Source organism: Schistocerca piceifrons, chromosome 1 (genome assembly GCF_021461385.2).
Source record: "Schistocerca piceifrons isolate TAMUIC-IGC-003096 chromosome 1, iqSchPice1.1, whole genome shotgun sequence".
Classification (NCBI taxonomy): Eukaryota; Metazoa; Arthropoda; class Insecta; order Orthoptera; family Acrididae; genus Schistocerca; species Schistocerca piceifrons.
Window position 1 is genome coordinate 638,197,470 of NC_060138.1, and position 23,602 is coordinate 638,221,071.

A 23,602-nucleotide genomic window follows, 5' to 3' on the forward strand; every position below is an offset into this window, starting at 1 on the left:
GCGTGTCAAACCCTATCTTGACAAGGAAGACCTTCGGATCTCTCCCCAATTGAGAACGTTTGCAGCATTATGGTTCAAATGGCTCTGAGCACTATGGGACTTAACATCTGAAGTCATCATTACCCTAGAACTTAGAACTACTTAAATCTAACTAACCTAAGGACATTACACACATCCATGCCCGAGGCAGGATTCGAACCTGCGACCGTAGCAGTCTCGCGGTTCCGGACTGAAGCGCCTAGAACCGCTCAGCCACCGAGGCCGGCGAGCATTATGGGCAGGACCCTCTAACCAGCTCGGGATTTTGACGATCTGATACGCCCATTGGGCAGAATTTGGACCGATATCCCTCCGAGGATATCCCGCAACTCTATCAGTCAACGCCAAGCCGAATAACTGTTCGCATAAGGGCCAGACCTGCTCAGTCTGTGAAGCTCTTTCTCTTGAATACATCATCCAATTTTTCTGAAATTATAATCATTTGTTTGTCTGTACATGTTAATCATACCTACTGATTTCCGTCCCATTCGGATAATTTCTTCGTGGTGCGTATGTTTTTCTTTTCTTTTTTTTGTCTCAGAATGTATGCGTTTCGCCCAGTTTCTTCGTGTAGTATGAAAAGCTGCTTTGCGTGGATGATATCTGTAGACTAAAAGTAAATAGAAACGAGCATAAGTGCAGCCAAAACATCTTCCGCGTCAGTCGATTAGCGTCATTCAGATTTCTTGACTTACGATAGCACATGGGCAGAGGAGGTAACATACTGCGTGCCAGACTTGCAGAGCTGAGTGCACATGTGCGAGAGTGAGGGGAAGGATGCTCCGGGAGCATGGGCAGCCTTCAGCCAGTGGTGGAGTGCAGGAAGACAGTACTTCAGAGGAGCGACGTGGCGCAGCAGGAAATTATCTGAATTGGGCGGATGTGCTGGCGCGGCGCCACGATTAGACTTGGCCGCTGTAGACATTGGACTGGCCTTATCCACTGCGCCGCCTGTGAAGCCTGTAATCCACCGGATACGTCGACGGCCGGGACAAATGTTAACCGTTGTCTTCCCACGAGACTTTAGCTCAAATTAACGAAGGCTGTGAAAAGTCATGAGCACTTGGCTGGCGTAACAAAAGTCTGTATGATGCACGGTTGTGCTCCTTATTTGTTCTTCGTGTAAGCCTACACTCTGCAAACCACTGCACAATGCCTTACAGAACGTCCTACCCATTCGGGCTTTTCCCCCGTCCCATTCACATATACAGCGCGAGAAGAATGTTTGCTGAAACGCATTTGTGCGCGTAGTAATTGGTCTAACATTGCCTTTGCCATCGCTATAGGATCAATATATATAGACTGTTGCAGTATATTCATTCATCGCTTAAATTTGGTCCTAGCAACTTAGTAAGTTTGTTTTCACATGGAAGTTTCCGTCTGTGTTGAGGCATCTGCTAGTTTAGCATCTTTCAGTGTATCAGCGACGCTCTCCCACAAACTTGTGATCATTCGTGCTGCCCTTTTTTGTATACGTGCAATGTCTCCCGTTAGTCTTGTTTGTTACGGGTCCTACAGCCTTGAGCAATATTCTAGGTTGGGTCGCACTAGTGTTTTCTGGTCAATCTCTTTTACGGACTGACTGCATTTCCCTAGTGACTTATCAATGAACCAAAATCTGTCACCTGCTTTTCCTACGCTTTAGCCTACGAGTTCGTTATATGTCGTATACCTGTAAATTGTTACACGCACGTATTTGACTGAGTTGACTGACTGCAAATGAGACTGATTGGTATTATAGTCATATAATAGTACTTTTCTGTAATATGTAAACCAGTTTGTCAGTCTTCGCACCATTTTTAAATCTTATTAAGAGTTTACAATATCTGTGCAGCTTTTTTTCAGACAGTACGTTATAGATAACATCATCTACTGCGAAAAGTATGAGCTTAGTGCTAATATTGTCTGGAAGGTCATTCATTCATATACGACATGAGCAGCCCTGCGGCGAAAACAGGTACAAAGTTGTGAATAGCAACTAAGATATTGTTCGTTAACTTTATGTGTGGAGTTGAGGTTACGAAAACAAACGTGTGAACAGTAATATTTGGAAGCGACTTGGCGTGCGGAGCGGATGTTTGAAAATGACAGTATATGAAGAGTCCATTATCACGTATTTTTGACAGGACGGTCTAAGGTGTTAGCTTTGATATCACACCTGTGAATTGGGCTATATTGTATAAAAGAGTAATCCAATAAGTAAAGACCGTTTCTCCTTAATAAGTTGAAGAAATATATTTTATTAAAAAATTCACTTAGAAATTGAAGCTTACTTTATTTCTCTACATGATCACCATCGTTACTTAAGACTTTTTAATATATGTCCACGCGCTTCAGAATTCGCGTGTCGCTGCCGACTGCTACCAGTCCATTATGCCAATTGCTCATAGCATCCTTCACCTCATCCTCATTTCCAAACCGTTTCCCGTTCATGAACACTTTGAGCTTCGTGAAAGGGACTCTTGCACGATTTAATGCTTCACTCGACTCTTTATACTATTTGTGATGAATGGCGGATGTTCGAGTCGAGTTACGTCACACACTTTTGTTCGCCCAGTTTTGAACATTTCGTAGTCCTTCCTTAAATTTATTTCTTCATCACTGTATCAGAGTATTCAAAAATCGAATCACACCTCTGGACTCACTGTCGGTTTGTATTCGAACCACACAGTTCATTTTAAGCAAACGGCAATAGGAACTTGATTTGACTGGCACTCATCAGGGCCATAAAAGTGACGACTAAATTTCGTACCGTATGTATTCGGTATTGTGGACACACACACCCGTTACAAAGTATTCGTTACCCGTTAAATTCGTTAATATAGCTATTATATATTAATACTTTTTTGCTAACCTACCAAGTCTTGGGTATAGTCGTGCTCTTGAATGCGCCATTTGATTGGGCTCTTTCTCTTGAACACATTTTTGCTCAAATGTTTGAGCGGAGCGAAAATAAGGCTCCCGATAAATTGCAGAATGGGTTTTGATCGAATCTTCGTAGCCAAAGAAAGAGAGGGAAATGGACAAATGCAGTATCACACTGACCAGCATGTGATCTACACTCCTGGAAATTGAAATAAGAACACCGTGAATTCATTGTCCCAGGAAGGGGAAACTTTATTGACACATTCCTGGGGTCTGATACATCACATGATCACACTGACAGAACCACAGGCACATAGACACAGGCAACAGAGCATGCACAATGTCGGCACTAGTACAGTGTATATCCACCTTTCGCAGCAATGCAGGCTGCTATTCTCCCATGGAGACGATCGTAGAGATGCTGGATGTAGTCCTGTGGAACGGCTTGCCATGCCATTTCCACCTGGCGCCTCAGTTGGACCAGCGTTCGTGCTGGACGTGCAGACCGCGTGAGACGACGCTTCATCCAGTCCCAAACATGCTCAATGGGGGACAGATCCGGAGATCTTGCTGGCCAGGGTAGTTGACTTACACCTTCTAGAGCACGTTGGGTGGCACGGGATACATGCGGACGTGCATTGTCCTGTTGGAACAGCAAGTTCCCTTGCCGGTCTAGGAATGGTAGAACGATGGGTTCGATGACGGTTTGGATGTACCGTGCACTATTCAGTGTCCCCTCGACGATCACCAGTGGTGTACGGCCAGTGTAGGAGATCGCTCCCCACACCATGATGCCGGGTGTTGGCCCTGTGTGCCTCGGTCGTATGCAGTCCTGATTGTGGCGCTCACATGCACGGCGCCAAACACGCATACGACCATCATTGGCACCAAGGCAGAAGCGACTCTCATCGCTGAAGACGACACGTCTCCATTCGACCCACCATTCACGCCTGTCGCGACACCACTGGAGGCGGGCTGCACGATGTTGGGGCGTGAGCGGAAGACGGCCTAACGGTGTGCGGGACCGTAGCCCAGCTTCATGGAGACGGTTTGGAATGGTCCTCGCCGATACCCCAGGAGCAACAGTGTCCCTAATTTGCTGGGAAGTGGCGGTGCGGTCCCAAACGGCACTGCGTAGGATCCTACGGTCTTGGCGTGCATCCGTGCGTCGCTGCGGTCCGGTCCCAGGTCGACGGGCACGTGCACCTTCCGCCGACCACAGGCGACAACATCGATGTACTGTGGAGACCTCACGCCCCACGTGTTGAGCAATTTGGCGGTACGTCCACCCGGCCTCCCCTCCCGCATGCCCACTATACGCCCTCGCTCAAAGTCCGTCAACTGCACATACGGTTCACGTCCACGCTGTCGCGGCATGCTACCAGTGTTAAAGACTGCGATGGAGCTCCATATGCCACGGCAAACTGGCTGACACTGACGGCGGCGGTGCACAAATGCAGCGCCATTCGACGGCCAACACCGCGGTTCCTGGTGTGTCCACTGTGCCATGCGTGTGATCATTGCTTGTACAGCCCTCTCGCAGTGTCCGGAGCAAGTATGGTGCGTCTGACACACCGGTGTCAATGTGTTCTTTTTTCCATTTCCAGGAGTGTAGTTTTGCATAAGCATTGCTTAAATCTAATTACGGTAGTTAACTGAGTGATTTGGGGGCAAATAGGAATATTTCACGAGCAGCTGCTGCTAGCTATGTAAATGAAGTGTCAAATTTCTGATCTTCTAGGCCTAGGTATTTTTCGCACAAAACGTTATATTGGTGTAAATGGCTTCCTTTAAATGAAGTACTAAATTCGGGACATTTCGAGAACAGAGGACGCTATGACAACTAATTAGGTGTCTAAAAGATCGTTTTTTCCTATCAAACATTTAAAATTAAAACAAAAAAACTGAAAAAAGCGGTCAAATGTTTTATGAAGTAATTTGTCTAAAAGTAAGAAATAAAATAGATTACAGAAACGTTTGACGCATCTTTGAATGATGCTCCAAATCGAGTACCGGTACAGCAAATTAAGTGCCAGTTGAGAATTTAAAGTTCATTGTTTAACTTTGGTTCTTTGAATTTTAAAGGGTACTAGAGGTTTTTTGTCTGATTGACTATGTAGAACGTCCAGTTTGCTGTTGTGTGACCTTGACATATTTGTATCATCTGTGCCCGAAGATGTAAAAAAGATTTCGTCTCAAAATTTTTTTCAAGAGAGAATACTTTAAATATCTCGAAAGAGAATGGTCATTCTGTTTTACTGTACATGATATTGAGCATAACTGAAAGAACCATCTTCAGCATAATTGAAAAGGGAGTCAACGTTTCTCTAAGGTGTTTTATTTCTTACTCCTAGACAAATTATTTCGCAAATCATTTTGTTATGTTGCGTGTCGGCAGCCGCTATGTCCTCGTTCCAAATGATAAATAGGGAGAAGATGGCCAAAGGGATCCGTCGCCGTACGAATCCGGACAGGCAAACAAAAGACTAGTTGACACAAGTGTAGTTTAAACAAATATATATTGCACTCAACTTGTAGGTGAAGATTTGCTACATTTACAACTTACGGCAGCGGTGGCTGGTTATAAGCAGAAGCCCGACACGGGCGTGCATGTACGTACACTGGATGTTTGCCGGTAGAGCTAGCTATCTACAACTCGGTGTAACGTTCGGACCAGCTAGCGACGCGGAAGTAATCTTGAACTGGAAGACTGGTGCCCAGAGGTGCCCGCTGCTTTATAACATCTTCCTGGCGGTCTCTATTGGTCGGAGACGTGGACGTTCTTCATTGGAGGCGCTGTTCAAAGCGCCGTTAATGGTAACAGTTGACGTCGTAAGAGTACCCAAAAATTTCCGGTACTGCCAGTCTGCTGAAGGTAACGAATTGGAGGGACACAAAGTCGGGCCCGAACCAGGTGCAAGGAAGAAAACATGCGAAAGACGAGAAGTTTCAGGTAGTAACGAAACGCTACTTACAAGGGAACCTCCCCATCGCACCCCCATCGATTTAGTTATAAGTTGACACAGTGGATAGGCCTTGAAAAACTGAACACACATCAATCGAGGAAACAGGAAGAAGTTGTGTGGAACCATGAAAAAAAAAAAGCAAAATATGCAAACTGAGAAGTCCATGCGCAAGATAAGCAGCATCAAGGATAGTGTGAGCGCTGGAGCGCCGTGGTCCCGTGGTTAGCGTGAGCAGCTGCGGAACGAGAGGTCCTTGGTTCAAGTCTTCCCTCGAGTGAAAAGTTTAATATTTTATTTTCAGACAGTTATCAAAGTTCAGGCACTCACACATAATCAACTTCGCTCTCCATAATTCCAGGACATGTTCAGATTTGCTTGGACATGTGCAGTATTTGACGGTCTACACACGGAAAAATTTGAAAACGTTAAAAACATATGTTTTGACAGAGCACAGGGAAAACTGTGCGACTGTGAAACTTGGATTCATTTGTCGCAGTTTCTGTGACGAACTTTTATGTTTTCATCACTTTTTTAGGAGTGATTATCACATCCACAAGGAAACCTAAATCGGACAAGGTAGAAGAATCTTTTACCCATTCGCCAAGTGTACAAGTTAGGTGGGTCGACAACATATTACTGTCATTTGACGCACATGCCGTCACCAATGTCGTATAGAATATATCAGACGTGTTTTCCTGTGGAGGAATCGGTTGACCTATGACCTTACGATCAAATGTTTTCGGTTCCCATTGGAGAGGCACGTCCTTTCGTCTACTAATCGCACAGTTTTGCGGTGCGGTCGCAAAACACAGACACTAAACTTATTACAGTGAACAGAGACGTCACGAACGAACGGACAGATCATAACTTGGCGAAAATAAAGAAAGTAAGCTTTTCACTCAAGGGAAGACTTGAACCAAGGACCTCTCGTTCCGCAGCTGCTCACGCTAACCACGGGACCACGGCGCTCCTGAGCTCACATTATCCTTCATATTGCCTATCTTGCGCATGGACTACTCAGTTTGTATATTTTGCTTATTTTTTTCATAGTTCCACACAACTTCTTCCTGTTTTCTCGATTGATGTGTGTTCAGTTTTTCAAGGCCTATCCACTGTACGAACTTATAACTAAATCTGATGGGGGTGCGATGGGGAGGTTCCCTTGTTAGTCCTTCTTGGATTATCGCTACTTACGAAGAGAATATGGCAAGTGACATCACCCGATTTCCCAGGAGCGTCGCTCAGTGGAAGAGAAGTCAAAATAAGCGAACGCGTGTTTCCGCTTGTCGGTATATACTTAACAGTTTCTGAAAAAAAAAGTCAAAATTTTCGACATGTTTTTCAAGTACCTCATGTACTTTTTCCCGACGACACCCTGTGACGAAGTAGCGGCCCAGAGGTTAGTGTTGGGCTTGTGAATTTTGCGCCTCGTGTCAAAACTCAATTACTGTTTTTATTTATTTTATTTTTGTTTTTATTTACCGGAAGAAGATTACTATTCGAATGTTTCTTATCAAATTAGAGGATAGAAGGGCGTTATATTAACTGTAAAATTACAACTGGATTTCGCAGTAAGTGTCAGATATTTATTATGTAATATATGTGCGCATGGTATGTTGAGGGGTTACAGTCTTTTTACATTCTCATATTCTGGTATTTCATTCTGATATAAATTCTTATCTTTTAAGCATATGTTTATTGGTCAGGAAGATTTGGTGCATTACTTTGGATGATGCCGATCGTAGAAATATTCGAAACACAGATATTCCAAACACAAGGAGAATTGCGCGCAGTCAAGTTTGCCTCGGTGACATTTCTTCGTATGAATATCACTCTGGAAAGAAACTATGTTAACATTACTGAAAATTTCGCACGTTGGCAATAATTTAGCAGCAAACCAAGCACAACGGATCACTTTTCCGAAAATTGGCTCTTGCAGTTGATTATGAATCGAGATACGGTACTCGAATTTCACCGAAAACCATTTACAATATCTGTCTCATTATTTTGTTTTAACTCATTCATCTGACATACAATTAACAGACGAATAAAGACGATGTATATCAAAATAATCTGGAAAACATTCTTGTAGTAATCTTCTACAGACACAGGTATATAAATGAAAAAAGGTAATAATCGGGTTTCGAACATGGGGCGCAAATTTAAGAAGCCCTCACGCTGACCACTGTGCCCCCATTTCATATGAGGATGCCACGCGGTAAAAGGCACATAAAGTACCTCGAAAACTTTCACCGTCATTTTCTCAGAAACGGTCGAGTATCTACGGGTAAACCGAGACTCATATTCCCTTATTTTGACTCCTCTTCCACTGAGAGAAATTTGTGGGAAATCGGATTATGACCTTGCCGTGTTCTCCTCGTCAGTAAGGAATACGTACGATATGTTACAGCCCTAGCATCTGACAAGACGGCGAGGAAAACATTCGACATTGGAACCTGCGCTGTGGTGGTCTAGCACGTGCAGCTTTAGGTCCCGGATTCAATCCCGGATGGCGGCGGGGTTTTTTTGTCGTTCCAGTCCCTCCAGGACGGGCCCAGGTCCACTCAGCCTGCTGTCAAATAACAATCTGACATCCTTGGCGGGATAAGAGGCGGCCGGGCCGGATGATGGGCCCACCATCCTCTCCCTTCGAGTGCCGCGGCGACAAAAGCCTTTACTCTACCTGCACTCAGGCCAGACCTTACGTTTTACCTTTCACGTAATGGTTCTCAGCGAAAAATTACTGTTCTCGCCTCCACGAATTCCTTTTACGATTCGTTGACGACTACGACATGTATACTCACACATTCTGTCCATTCATTTTATTCAGAAACATTCGAGTATCTACGGATAAGTCGAGACTCGTATTCGCTGTTATGTAACTGTTTATAACAGGAAACTCTTGTCTTTAATCATGAGGAAGAACGTTCTGTTGAGTACAGAATAACGACAATAATTACTACATATCAGAAAAGGCTGCATAAATTTGGGAAGCCGTCGACGGTTCTTAACAATGAAGGGTGGAAGAAAAAGGTTCAGCAGTAATAGGTAGAAACCGTTATCAGATAACCAGCTACTAGTGTTGTCAAACTGCTGCAGCCTACCGTAAGTAAGCGTAGACTACAGTAGTTTTCCTAGTAGCTTCGGTCAGTTAAGATCGTAACCGTGTATCTTTAAGTTAGGTTAGTTGAGTGCTTATAGGCCATTACCTCATTTCAATCGCTTTGTCTGCGTATCTGATCAGTACGATATCTTAATAGAGTCCCCTAGAAACGGGAAGCGATGAACCGTGAATGTATGAAGGGCCGCGTAACCTAACGAACATTCTTTTTCCTGCCTGTTACTTAAAAAATACAGTACTTATAGCAGATTTGAAGGTGTCGATGTCTTATTAACGTTTCATTCGAAAATTGTTGATTTGTAACGTGAAACAGAGGGTTATTGTAGGAAAAAAAATACAGATTTATCATATCGCTCTAGAAGTTGCAATTTTCTCAAAAACCAATATTTTGCTTCAATATTTCGTCCGGCTTATATAAAACATGTTTACATTATTGCTTAGCAGTTTTCGCGCTTATCAATTATAACAGGAAACACTTGTCTTTGATCATGATAAAGAACGTTCTGTTGAGTAAAAAATAACAACAGTCATTATATAGATTTTTTTTTTATTTGTGCATGTAATCTCTGCTTGCATCAGAAGTAATTGTTTTGTTTACATAAAACTGCAACCAATTTCTTTTACTTATAAAACGCTGTTTATATTTTGTAAGGGTATAAAATAACAATTGACTAACACTGAACGATGTGCAGTTCTAATTATGTGCAAAACAAACAGTTCCTCTCTCACACGTTAATTTATGTTTCTTTTCTCTATCAATGCTGCCAATACTACCGGAAATCGTACTTTTTACTGCGTCATTTATGTGCTGTACCAAACCTACCGAACGGCTGTTTTGCAGAGCGCAACTCTACCAGCTAGCGTTTGTGGCAGGAAATGAGCGTGTGTGTTCTGAGAACGGGCACGTGACGGAACTTGAGGCCTTATGTGGTTTCCAGCCACACAGCATGTAAATGATGAAATAGTAAGCTGCTCAAGTGTGTCCCGGCGAGGCCTTCGTTGAGAACTGTAGGCTTCAGCGCTTAGACGTGTTCTGTTCAACAGTGTTGACAGCTCTCGTGACCATCTGCATCGTGTTGCGGAAGCCGCCGAAGTGCTGTCAAATGGAAAGGCTTTCCAAACGAGCGCAACCGCAGGAAATTTTACAGCGCCCACGGGACGTTAGAGCCAAAATCCTAAACTGAGTGCTTAAAATTATGGAACTAACTATCGGAAATGAATATATAATAAGTTTTTTCACACAAACAGTTCACACCGTATAGAGACAACTTAAGCTGCCAGTCTCACTGCGTGCAATACAAAGACCCTCAAAATTTTGTCGCTCTGTCTCAAAAATCCCTGTTATTTGCTGTACGGTAAGACTGCAGATGCCGCCTATCGATTTATGCTGAATTTTAATCTGTCAACGACTTCATGGAAGCCCATATGAAAAATACGAAGGAATGAGATCTGGCAATCGCGGTGGCCGTGGGACAGGCAGGACTTAGTCGTTTCTGGCCAACGATCAGAATATCAGTTGCCCACAGATATCACGCTGACATGGGTGATGCACTCTCATGTTGCAAGCATATATTCTAGCGAAGGACAAGGGTTACGGACTCCAATTTCTGTGGCAGCACATTACGAACGACTATCGAGTACCGTGTACCATTCAAACTAAGTGGCAATAAATAAGATCCCAATAACGGATGTTGTTCAGTTCGAGTCCACAAGTCGATTAGAGTACCAGAGCCTCATTCGAAGAACGCGACTGCTATCCTACTTCGAGTAGTAATATGCGTTACTCTGGGACCCAGTAATTAATTAAAGCAATTCAGAAAAGCATCAACAATGGCCAAGTGCTGTGTATTCGTATACCTACAAGTAAAAATACGATGACTCCATCACTGCGACCATGTAGGTATTAAAAATAAAAAGTATAGACTATTTCATTTACTGAAAGAGGCGTTAATTACCACGGCTGAACTCATAGCCATTGAAAAGGCACAGCATGACCACCGCAGTTAACCATATCGGAGCAACAACGTATTGGCTCTCCGCGATGCAAGGCCTGGAATCAATTGGTGAAGACAAAATGAGTAAGTTTTTATCGCATCAAATAGCTGCTACTATATTAAAGCTAGAAAGAGACGGTACAATGTTACCACCTGTAGGGAACAAGGGACATGCTGCAGTTGCGGAGAATAAGGAGACTGACCAATTGGCACAGAAAACAACAAAGAATGGAATAAGTGAGCGAAGCATACCAGCGGATGGTGTTCTCCTTGAGATGGGTAAAAGAGAACGGAGGAAGGCGTGGGAGACCATAGCTCTGAACAAGGGCTCCTGGAACAAACACTTTGTCCCACATTTACCGATGGCCCATTGATACGCTGAAAATAGGGATATAAAATTTAACTGGCATAGGGAATAAGAGACAGTCTCTAATGACTACCGCCCGGTTGAAATTCAACCAAGGCTGCTCCCGGAAACACCTCTGTACAATCAGCGCCTTACCATCACCGTCGAGACCCACGAGAAAGAGTAGCCGCGGCGTGTACGTCACGAAGGTAGGCCTGAACGCGCTCGCTCGCTCAGCTCAGCATACAAAATGCGTTTCTAAACCTGTTCACTCGTAGCTGGGCGTACACGAACTAACGAGAATTGCATCTTCTACTGGAATCTGCTATTATTAAATCCTACTGATTAACAGCACTACAACAAAATTTAATTTAAGAGCAGCGCTCGACATAAATGGTATTACGGCTTGTTCATAGCGTTTAGTTTCTTCTGCTTAACAGTCCTCGTTTCATAAAAGAATTGGTGCCTTATGCAACCGATAATCATTTTGGCATGATTTTAATTTTCTTGTACCCCAGTACAGCCGTAACAAATTATATGTAACCCTATGGACTTCCGATCATTGTAGGACTAATAACAGTAAAACTCCATAATAACGGATTCTAGTAGAAGATGCAATTCTAGTTTGTACGTACGCACCTAGTTACGAGGTAACATGTGTAGAAACGTAGTTTGTCTGCTGAGCTGAGCGAGCGAGCGAGCTCTAGCCTACCTTAGTGACGTAAGCGCCGCTGCCAGTCTTTCTCGTAGGCCTCGATCACCATACTGCGATAGTGAGTAGATCCAGGATTTCAGTCTCATGTACTATGGCTGCCGTAGATACAGAGGAGTATCAGACTGGCTGCTTAGAGATCTGGTTTGCATGAATCAAGAACTTACCTCGAATGGGTTTACATTTCTGATAATAAATATTGGCATTTATAAAATGCTTGTGGAATTTGTTTTAAAAGCTGGGATGAAATTGTAACCATTGAGTCTACCTGACAAAAAGAGTATATTCATTTTCGTACACGTTCACACCATCTGCAGGTATGTAAGTGATTCCAGTTGCATTTCTCTGTGACAAGTAGAACGGTCATCAGAGTTAGCAGGTGTTGTGGGGTATGTAAGGGACGTGGACTGCCTGACATAGAGTTGCTTCGAACTCTTGTGAGACTGTATTATCAGCACTGACAGAGTGTGGAAGGAGCCTCATTGTGGGACTCCATTTGGGCGCCTCTTGCAACTGTGAAGAATGCAGATTTGTGGGATATTCGGATATGACGTGGTCCGGTGTTGGTCTGCGTGGGAACGCGAGGACAGGCATACTTGACAAGATTCCAGTCGTCCACGTCTGACTACTACAGAGGAAAATGGCCATATAGTGCACCAAGCGCATCGTAATCCTTTCAAATCTGCGCCTGCCATCTGAGAACTCCCTGCAACATCCTGTCTCATGCCCGCTCCGTTGGTCAGAGACTAGCAGCAACCGGACTATGGAATTACCGTCCTGTGCAAAGGCTGCCGTTAACACAAAACAAACGGCTGTTTTTGTAGCGGTACCGTGACCGGAAAACAGGGCTGACATTATGTTCAGCGATGAATCGCGGTTCTACTCTACCCCGGATGATCATCGTCTGAGAGTCAGGCGGCAATCTGCAAAGAAATCCCTTTTCTCCAATGTTTTACAGAGCCACAGCGATTTAATCCGGTCGCCATGGCGCGGAGAGCTGTCGGGTATGACTTCAGGCACGAATTGAAGTTATTGGGAGAACTGTGATGGCACAACGGACATCGGGGACACCCTGCGACGTCATGCTTCTGATGCGACAGTATCATGGGTGGAAGTTTTCAACAGGACAATGCAGGACTGCAGGTGGAACGTGTCTCTGCGAACTGTGTGCGTGATTTTGAGATACTCCTGTGGCCAGCAAGATTCCCACATCCGTCGTCGTTAGAACACGTGTGGCGCCAGCTCGTACTGTGGTACCAGTTCGGGTGTCAACTCCTCCCCAGTGCCGGTATCAAGGACATCGAGGACCAGTTAACAACATTTGAGTGCCCGCTCGCCTTAGGAAAGGTTCCACAACTTTGACACCCAGCCCCCCTCCCAATCGAACCAGTGCCAGAGGGAGTGCAAGCTTAGGTCGTATGGATAAGTGGGCTCATACTGCTAATTTCCGTGTAAACATGACTCTAACGCTCAGCCCGCGGCAGCCCACCGCACTGGGTGGGCTGGGTCGCCTGTCAAACATACATCCCGCGCTGCGTACCGGGCTCTACCACTCTAGACGAGCTGTTACCTCCTCTCAGAGAGATCTCATACTGTAAAAAGCGTTTAGCACGAAACTGTTGCGACCAAAATATTTTTATTTGTTACGAGAAATTCATTTTACACTATGCATGCGAAATAAATATCGACAATATATTAGAAGTAATTTTCAGAAATGTTGTTTGCTGCTAAAATGTACACATGCAGTTGCTAATACACCTCATTAGAAACATTTGTTTACACTTTGAATATCTTCATTTTATGTAAAAGGACGGGTTGTATTCGCATAGATTTTTCGGCCATTAGACACGTAAATTAGGTTTCACAATATCCAGAATCACAATCGAAAACTGAGTGACTATTATAATGAAATGTGCTGACAGTGGTAGTACCTCCATCTGCTCAAAAGCAGGATTGTTTATTTCGTTCAGTCTAACAAATAAACAAAAATAAGAACAAAACTTCTGAGAGTTGGTGTAACTACATAAAGTATGTACTGAATATCTAGATTATTCTAATGGCAAACAGTTTTGTTTCGTGCTAAAGAAAAACTGAGTACGTCATTACGCCGGGTCCATTGTACTCCCACTGTACTCTTTCATGTCAGGTAAGCGTTCTCATGTAAAACTTTTGTCATCATACTAAAATCAAAACATGACGACTCGGGGTTCACTGAAACTGGCGACATAATATCTACATTGCAGTAACAATTCACAAAGAAAGAGATTCATTTATTTGGCTGCAATAAACCAACACTAATTTGAGAACAGTTTGCATAAATGAAAGCTACAAGGCAAACAGATACAATAATCGACAATCGGTCTAGAGAGAACAGAAAACAAATCGTGGCGTGGAAAACATTTGCACCATATTCTTTTATTCATTTTCTCTTATATTGGAGTTGCTATGAAGAAAGAGGCCAATGGCCTTGCCACAGTGGTAACACCGGTTCCCGTCAGAACACCAAAGTTAAGCGTTGTTGGGCTGGGCTAGCCCTTGGATGGGTGACCATCCGGTCTGCCGAGCGCTGTTGGCCAGCGGGGTGCACTCAGCCCTTGTGAGTCAAATTGAGGAGCTAGTTGATTGAGAAGTAGTGGCTCCGGTCTCGGAAACTGACAAACCGCCGGGAGAGTGGTGTGCTGACCACGTGCCCCTCCATATCCAGCCGGCCGCGGTGGCCGAGCGGTTCTAGGCGCTTCAGTCCGGAACCGCGAGACTGCTACGGTCGCAGGTTCGAATCCTGCCTCGGGCATGGATCTGTGTGATGTCCTTAGGTTAGTTAGGTTTAAGTAGTTCTAAGTTCTAGGGGACTGATGACCTCAGATGTTAAGTCCCATAGTGCTCAGAGCCATTTGAACCATTTGAACCTCCATATCCGCATCCAGTGACGCCTGTGGTCTGAGGATGACACGGCGGCCGGTCGCTACCGTTGGGCCTTCATGGCCTTTTCGGGAGGAGTTTTTAGTTTTTATGAAGAAAGACAAGAGCATGAACAACGTCCGAGTCCAGAAGATACCGTCGTGCACTTAAAATGAAACTTGCCGCACTAAAATCTCTCTCTGACCCAAAGATGGATGACTGTACACACACATTTTTTCTGGCAATCTTATGGAGACCCGGAAACATTTGTCCGTTTTCATTTTAGTCACAATCTGCAATTTCGACCAATTTACAAGTCTTGTTTAAATAAGACTTGTAATATACCATTTGGCAAATCATCAGAGTTCGGAGTACTACTGTAGAGAAAAAAAAGTTCCGTTCTTAAAAATATTTGAATTATCTTCCAGCATTTGAGGACTTTGTCAAAGTTGCTCTCAGATTCTACCTGGACAGTCTAACAAACAGCTCACGTATATTTGGCTATTATTTAGATGAGAATATACCTGAGATGACAGTTTTTTCTTGGCCCGAATTACGGCTTTATTTCGTAGACAGCGCTTCATCAAGGAGCATCCTTTTGTGAATGGTCATTTGAAATTATTTTTGTAGTAGTTACTGAATTGTATGCTTTACCTCACCGATGACTTCACGTCTCTGAGATTCAGACGTCATATTCAGATGGAGAAATGGTGCCCATAGGAAGTACAGGGTTATTACAAATGATTGAAGCGATTTCACAGCTCTACAATAACTTTATTATTTGAGATATTTTCACAATGCTTTGCACACACATACAAAAACTCAAAAAGTTTTTTTAGGCATTCACAAATGTTCGATATGTGCCCCTTTAGTGATTCGGCAGACATCAAGCCGATAACCAAGTTCCTCCCACACTCGGTGCAGCATGTCCCCATCAATGAGTTCGAAAGCATCGTTGATGCGAGCTCGCAGTTCTGGCACGTTTCTTGGTAGAGGAGGTTTAAACACTGAATCTTTCACATAACCCCACAGAAAGAAATTGCATGGGGTTAAGTCGGGAGAGCGTGGAGGCCATGACATGAATTGCTGATCATGATCTCCACCACGACCGATCCATCGGTTTTCCGATCTCCTGTTTAAGAAATGCCGAACATCATGATGGAAGGGCGATGGAGCACCTTCCTGTGGTACGTTTAGCTCCCTGCTTGCTTTATTCGTCGACTTCCGCGGGCTACGCGTGAAACTTGCCCGCACGAGTTCAACCGTTTCTTCGCTCACTGCAGGCCGACCCGTTGATTTCCCCTTACAGAGGCATCTAGAAGCTTTAAACTGCGCATACCATCGCCGAATGGAATTAGCAGTTGGTGGATCTTTGTTGAACTTCGTCCTGAAGTGTCGCTGCACTATTATGACCGACTGATGTGAGTGCATTTCAAGCACGACATACGCTTTCTCGGCTCCTGTCGCCATTTTGTCTCACTGCGCTCTCGAGCGCTCTGGCGGCAGAAACTTGAAGTGCGGCTTCAGCCGAACAAAACTTTATGAGTTTTTCTACGTATCTGTAGTGTGTCGTGACCATATGTCAATGAATGGAGCTACAGTGAATTTATGAAATCGCTTCAATCATTTGTAATAGCCCTGTAGCTAGCTCGACGTGCCTTTTCCTCTACATAATTTTTCAGGTGGATTCGTAATATTTGCTTCAGAGGCTTCTCCGTCCTGAGGATCTTTACTTGTTTTTCAGGAGCTTTATCTACCCGGGAACATAAGATGCAATGTACGTGATTTTTGCTATTACAATTCTTTTGAGGTCTTCTTGAAAGGCTGTAAGAAAAATCCCTGGACAATTCCTCAAATAATTTACATGCTAATGAATACCAGTTTTATATTAAAACACAACAGCATACATACCGCTAGATGGGAAATCAGTTCATCCGTTAACGTGATGTTAATCCATCTGTTCTCTCTGTTTCTCATTTATCAGAGAGCTTTTTACACAGTATCGAATAGTGTCTTTTGCCTGATTAACGCATGGTCAATCGTGTGTCCCAGTGTTCTCTCTAGGATACGAACAAGGGCGCTTTGCTTTGCAAATGTCACAAGTTTCTTCACTGCAGTCAGAACAAAACGTAGTTTACCGTTTTCTTAACATACTTTTCTTTCATATGCCGCACACTTTCTTTCATATGCCGCACATTAAACATACTTCGTAGCACTGTGTTCAGCATTTGACAGGAACAATTCAGTCTAGAATATACATGAAGAGCAATGGGAGTGTTGGCACCTTGGTCTGTCGTAAAAGGTGCATGTTTCAGATGAATCATCTCAAAAGTCCTTTCTAATATTTTAATCTGTTTTAGACGCGTCTGGAAACCAGGTCGTAAACAAGAACCGTGATATGAGGTCCCAATTAACAAAATAAGGAATTGTACGTGTCAGGTAGTGAATCCTGTTTGCGCTACATTCCACATATCTGTGTCGGCGAATATTCACCTCCGATCACTTAGTGAATTACTTCAGGCCTAAATTCCTTTCTAAGGTTTTTCGCTTTTTCTGTGATATGTCGTGAGACAGGTCTGGGGGGGGGAGGGGGGGTGGAGGCATAATAGGTTTTGCGGATACCTTTCCGTAAGTGTTGACTAATCTCATCTTGCTCCTGTGCAGATTTGGGAAGGCGTTCTTGGTTAACCATGCCACTTTTTGCTAGACACGCACGAATAGCGCGAAATATACTAAATGCCAGATTACCCTTTATCATGCAAGTAAAGTTCATTGCACTTCACAAAACAAACATAGTTAACACTGTTGCCATCACAATCTGCTACAGGCTTAAACACTGACCAATTTGAGCTTTTGAGATTTGGATCAGCCTTTATGGTTCTGTACTCACCAGCTATTAGTTTTTGTTTTATTTCCCGGAAATTTGGAAATTCGTGGTAAGTTCCTATGGGACTAAACTATACAGGTCAGCCGGCCGTGGTGGCCGAGCGGTTCTAGGCGCTACAGTGTGGAACGAGCGACTGCTACGGTCACAGGTTCGGATCCTGCATCGGGCATGGATGTGTGTGATGTCCTTGGGTTAGCTAGGTTTAAGTAGTTCTACGTTGTAGGGGACTGATGACCTCCGATGTTGAGTCCCATACTGCTCAGAGCCAACCATATACAGGTCATCGAGCCCTAGGCTTACACACTACTTTATCTAACTTAAACTAACTTACGCTTGGGACAACACACCCATCCATGCCCGAGGGAGGACTCGAATCTTCGACTGGGGAAAACCGCGCGAACCGTGACAAGGCGTCCTAGACACCGCGGCTTATATCCTCTTGACTTGACGTACTTTACTTTCGTTTCGAAGAACTTGCAACTTCCGCACTCATCTTCTAAAAATGGTTCAAATGGCTCTGAGCACTATGGGACTCAACATCTGAGGTCATCAGTCCCCTAGAACTTAGAACTACTTAAATCTAACTAACCTAAGGACATCACACACATCCATGCCCGAGGCAGGATTCGAACCTGCGACCGCAACGGTCGCGCGGTTCCAGACTGAAGCGCCTAGAACCGCTCGGCCACAGCGGCCGGCACTCATCTTCTGTATGCTAAGAAAAACATGAACGTCTCTTAAACCATCATTTCTGTTTGACGGATAATAAGACAAAGTATCCTTGCAAAAGATTAAATACGGACTTTTGTAAATGATTTCCTAAAATTTATTGACGATTCGCGCCTTATTTATTTATTTGTGTCTATCGCAATAAGATTGCTGCTAGTTGTTTTGGGACGGGTATGTTACAAGGCGTCTGTTTTAGAAGTGAGAAGAAGTCACAATGTCGTACAACTGCTGCCGTCCTGGTCGTAAAGAATAAAACAGCTTAAAACGTGTGCATGAAAATGTCCGAGGAGATTAGTGTCATTAGGTAATGCAATAAACTGGCCGATCTGAGGAAAGACGGCAACGAACTAAGAAGCAATTTGCTGCAAAATACAAATGGTTCAAATGGCTCTGAGCACTATGGGACTTAAACTTCAGAGGCCATCAGTCCCCCTAGAACTTAGAACTACTTAAACCTAACTAACCTAAGGACACCACACACATCCATGCCCGAGGCAGGATTGGAACCTGCGACCGTAACGGTCGCGCGGTTCCAGACTGTAGTGCCTAGAACCGCTCGGCCACCCCGGCCTGCTGAAAAATACAGAACGCCAGTTTTTCCAGGAGTGCTCCCTTGAGTTAAACTCTAAAGTGGACTCCAAGATTTCAGATAGAATACGTATGTTTGTGGGTAAGAACACCGAAATCGCAATCCGTTGAGAAAGGAAGATCGTCTATGTCTGATAAAGATCTAGATTGCATGTGAAATAATATGAATAGACCTATATATGGGAGGAAAACAGCCTCAGAACTTTGACTATTCACGTCGAAGCAATAAAAGCAGTTAGTTTCTAATTGAATGACGGCTGCAGATGCATATAATGAAATTAATAACAGTTCTGCGCTATTAACGCACATCCGGATATGTTTATTGATGTTTTGATGCTGAATCGGTAGTAAAAAGAATTTCCTTTGATAAATGCCAACACAGATGTCATGCAGGCACTCTCAGTTCACAAATAAAGTCAAAATAATATCTTTGAGTCTTTGTTTGCAGTAGTGAATTCCTCCACATATTTTCCTGACCTAACGTGTTTGCCTCTATTTTTTTAACACGAATTTTTCAACATATATCGATTCGACTTCCTTTAACGATAACCATAGCCAATGTTCAATATCGAATTGTGGCCATATTATCTTTGCTTCACATTCCATGCTATATATCATGTTTTCATATTTGGGCCGGCCGGGGTGGCCGAGCGGTTCTAGGCGCTGCAGTTTGGAACCGCGCGACCGCTACGGTCGCAGGTTCGAATCCTGCCTCGGGCATGGGTGTGTGTGATGTCCTTAGGTTAGTTAGGTTTAAGTAGTTCTAAGTTCTAGGGGACTGATTACCTCAGAAGTCAAGTCCCATAGTGGTCAGAGCGATTTGAACCATATTTGATTACGCATTAACACTTCTTATGTACTGAGTCTACCATTTTTTCCTTTTGCCATAATGTGTACAGCAGTGGAAAAATAATCGTTATTTAAAGTCCTATGTACACATGGGGTCAAACCTACAACTTTCACCAACAGAAACAAATATTTTGCAAGTGCACAACGACAAACACCAGCAACGGGAAAGCAGACTGCTGAGTTTTTTTCCCAGCCCAAATAAATGTTAGACACTACATTCAGCTTCCGTCATTACTGCATATTAGAATTTCTTACAATCGGCTTCGTCATATTCGAACTTCAGGCACTGCAAAAACTATACATAGTTTCAAAAACCGTGGTATGCTAAAATTAATTAAAAAAATTAGTTTGTTGTTGTTGCGGTCTTCAGTCCTGAGACTGGTTTGATGCAGCTCTCCATGCTACTCTATCCTGTGCAAGCTTCTTCATCTCCCAGTACCTACTGCAGCCTACATTCTTCTGAATCTGCTTAGTGTATTCATCTCTTGGTCTCCCTCTACGATTTTTACCCTCCACGCTGCCCTCCAATACTAAATTGGTGATCCCTCGATGTCTCAGAACATGTCCTACCAACCGATCCCTTCTTCTGGTGAAGTTGTGCCACAAACTTCTGTTCTCCCCAATCCTATTCAATACTTCCTCATTAGTTATGTGATCTACCCATCTAATCTTCAGCATTCCTCTGTAGCACCACATTTCGAAAGCTTCTGTTCTCTTCTTGTCCAAACTATTTATTGTCCATGTTTCACTTCCATACATGGCTACACTCCATACAAATACTTTCAGAAACGACTTCTTAACACTTAAATCTATACTCGATGTTAACAAATTTCTCTTCTTCAGAAACGCTTTCCTTGCCATTGCCAGTCTACATTTTATATCCTCTCTACTTCGACCATCGTCAGTTATTTTGCACCCTAAATAGCAAAACTCCTTGACTACTTTAAGTGTCTCACTTCCTAATCTAATTCCCTCAGCATCACCCGACTTAATTCGACTACATTCCATTATCCTCGTTTTGCTTTTGTTGATGTTCATCTTATACCCTCCTTTCAAGACACGGTCCATTCCGTTCAACTGCTTTCCCAAGTCCTTTGCTGTCTCTGACAAAATTACAATGTCATCGGCAAACCTCAAGATTTTTATTTCTTCTCCATGGATTTTAATACCTACTCCGAACTTTTCTTTTGTTTCCTTTACTGCTTGCTCAATATACAGATTGAATAACTTCGGGGAGGGTAGATAACTGTAATACAAATTTAACTGAGGCTTACGACGTGGCAGTGGTGTGTAGATGTTACAGTTACGACACAAAGTTGCGTGTGTTGACTGAAACTTTCTTCCCAACATAGCGCTAACAATAGTACATGAGGCGATGCCCACGACTTGCAGTTTTGTTTATATTGCTAGAGTAAAATATCATTTGTGATACAGAATTGCATAAATATACGATAAAAGAAGTGTGTGTTCCAAATTGTGGAAATAAAAGGTAAAATATTGTGCGGAGCAGCCTGGCCTACGCAGTGACGTCATGGTCTCGCTTCGTCCGCCAAGGTATTGCCCAGTGCGGAACAGTGCGGTGTAAGCCCGTCGGTCGGGCTGATTTGAAAGGCTGAGGGGGAGCAACGCCAGCCCGCAGCACCCCGATCACAGACAGGAGGCCCATCCCGGCCCGTGCGATGACGTCATGAGCTCGTTCCGTCCGAGACGGCTGAAGCCCGGTGCTGAGCAGTGCGACGCCCGCCCATGAGACGGACCGTTTGAAATACTCATTTCCGACCATTGGTTTCACGTCTCAAAATGTTGTACGGGTTGTATACTTTTGTCGCTAAAGATTTGGTGCATCCTGTGAATCTTTGTATGTCTGTGTAGATGCAGCAATAGTAAAACGATTACATATTTTAATTGGTATTGTCACCTAATTCGTATTGTAAGTGCGCATCGAAGGAGGTCCACTTGATGTGACGCAATGAAACAAGATTACATTTGAAAGTTATCTCTGCGACGTGATCACCTTTACAGATAGAATATTGAAGACCAGCTCTGGACACAATACTAAATGATAAAACAGATTCATTAATCTGCGAAGGGCTCCAGTTTTGACGTATACAGTCACCTGATTGTGAGTGGTGCGTAATAATTCGTAGTAAATTAATCGATGAATGATAATGTTTTGTTAGTGAGTTGTGGTCGATTATACGGGGAATGAGGATACGAAATAGCTGGTCGTTTGCATATAGCCCAATGAATTTTTGGACGTGAGAAATGTAAGTTTAGACTTAAGTTTAACAACTAACGAAATTTGTTTACCTATGTGTGTGAATGTATGCACGGATATACACTACGTGATCAAAAGCACCCGGACACCTGGCTGAAAATGACAAGTTCGTTGCGCCCTCCATCGGTAATGCTGGAATTCAATATGGTGTTGGCCCGCCCTTAGCCTTGATGACAGCTTCCACTCTCACAAGCATACGTTCTGTCAGGTGCTGGAAGGTTTCTTGGAGAATGGCAGCCCATTCTTCACGGAGTGCTGCACTGAGGAGAGGTATCGATGTCGGTCGGTGAGGCCTGGTAGGAAGTCGGCATTCCAAAACATCCCAAAGGTGTTCTACAGGATTCAGGCCAGGACTCTGTGCAGGCCATTCCATTGCAGGGATGTTATTGTAGTGAAACCACTCCACCACAGGCCGTCCATTATGAACAGGTGCTCGATCGTGTTGAAAGATGCAATCGTCATCCCCGAAATGCTCTTAAACAGTGGGAAGCAAGAATGTGCTTTAAACATCAATGTAGGTCTGTGCTGTGATAGCAAGGGTTGCAAGTCCCTCCATGAAAAACACGACCACAACATAACACCACCGCCTCCGAATTTTACTGTTGGCACTATACACAGTGGCAGATAACGTTCATCGGGCATTCGTCATACCCTCACCCTGCCATCGGATCGCCACATTGTGTACCGTGATTCGTCACTCGACAAAACGTGTTTCCACTGTGCAATCGTCCAATGTTTACGCTCCTTACATCAAACGAGGCGTCGTTTGCCATGTAACGGCGTGATGTGTGGCTTACGAGCAGTCGCTCGACCATGAGGTCCAAGTTTTATCACCTCCCGCCTAACTGTCATAGTACTTGTAGTGGATTCTGATGTAGTTTGGAATTCCTGTGTGATGTCTGGATATATGTCTCCCTATTACACATAACGACCCTCTTTAATTTTCGGCGGTCTCTGTCAGTCAACAGACGAGGTCGGCCTGTACGCTTTTGTGCTGTACGTGTCCCTTCACGTTTCCACTCACAATCACATCGGAAAAAGTGGACCTAGGGATGTTTAGGAGTGTGGAAATCTCGCGTACAGATGTATGACACAAGTGACACCCAATCACATGACCATGCTCGAAGTCCGTGAGTTCCGCGGAGCGCCCCATTCTGCTCTCTCACGATGTCTGATGACTAATGAGGTCGCTGTTATGGAGTACCTGGCAGTAGGTGGCAGCACAATGCACCTAATACGAAAAACGTATGTTTTTCGGGGTGTCCGGATACTTTTGATCACATAGTGTATGGACACAGAAAGTGTTACACCAAGAAGCGGCCTATAATTG

The 23,602-nt window shown here is 43.9% G+C and overlaps 1 protein-coding gene and 1 pseudogene across 1 annotated transcript in view; both read left to right on the forward strand.

Moving 5' to 3' along the window:
• Positions 1-23,602, forward strand: part of LOC124759088 (phosphatase and actin regulator 4-like) — a 415,959-nt gene that overhangs the window by 275,137 nt on the left and 117,220 nt on the right. The gene's annotated exons all lie outside the window — the stretch shown is intronic.
• LOC124726344 lies at positions 14,501-14,618 on the forward strand (annotated as a pseudogene).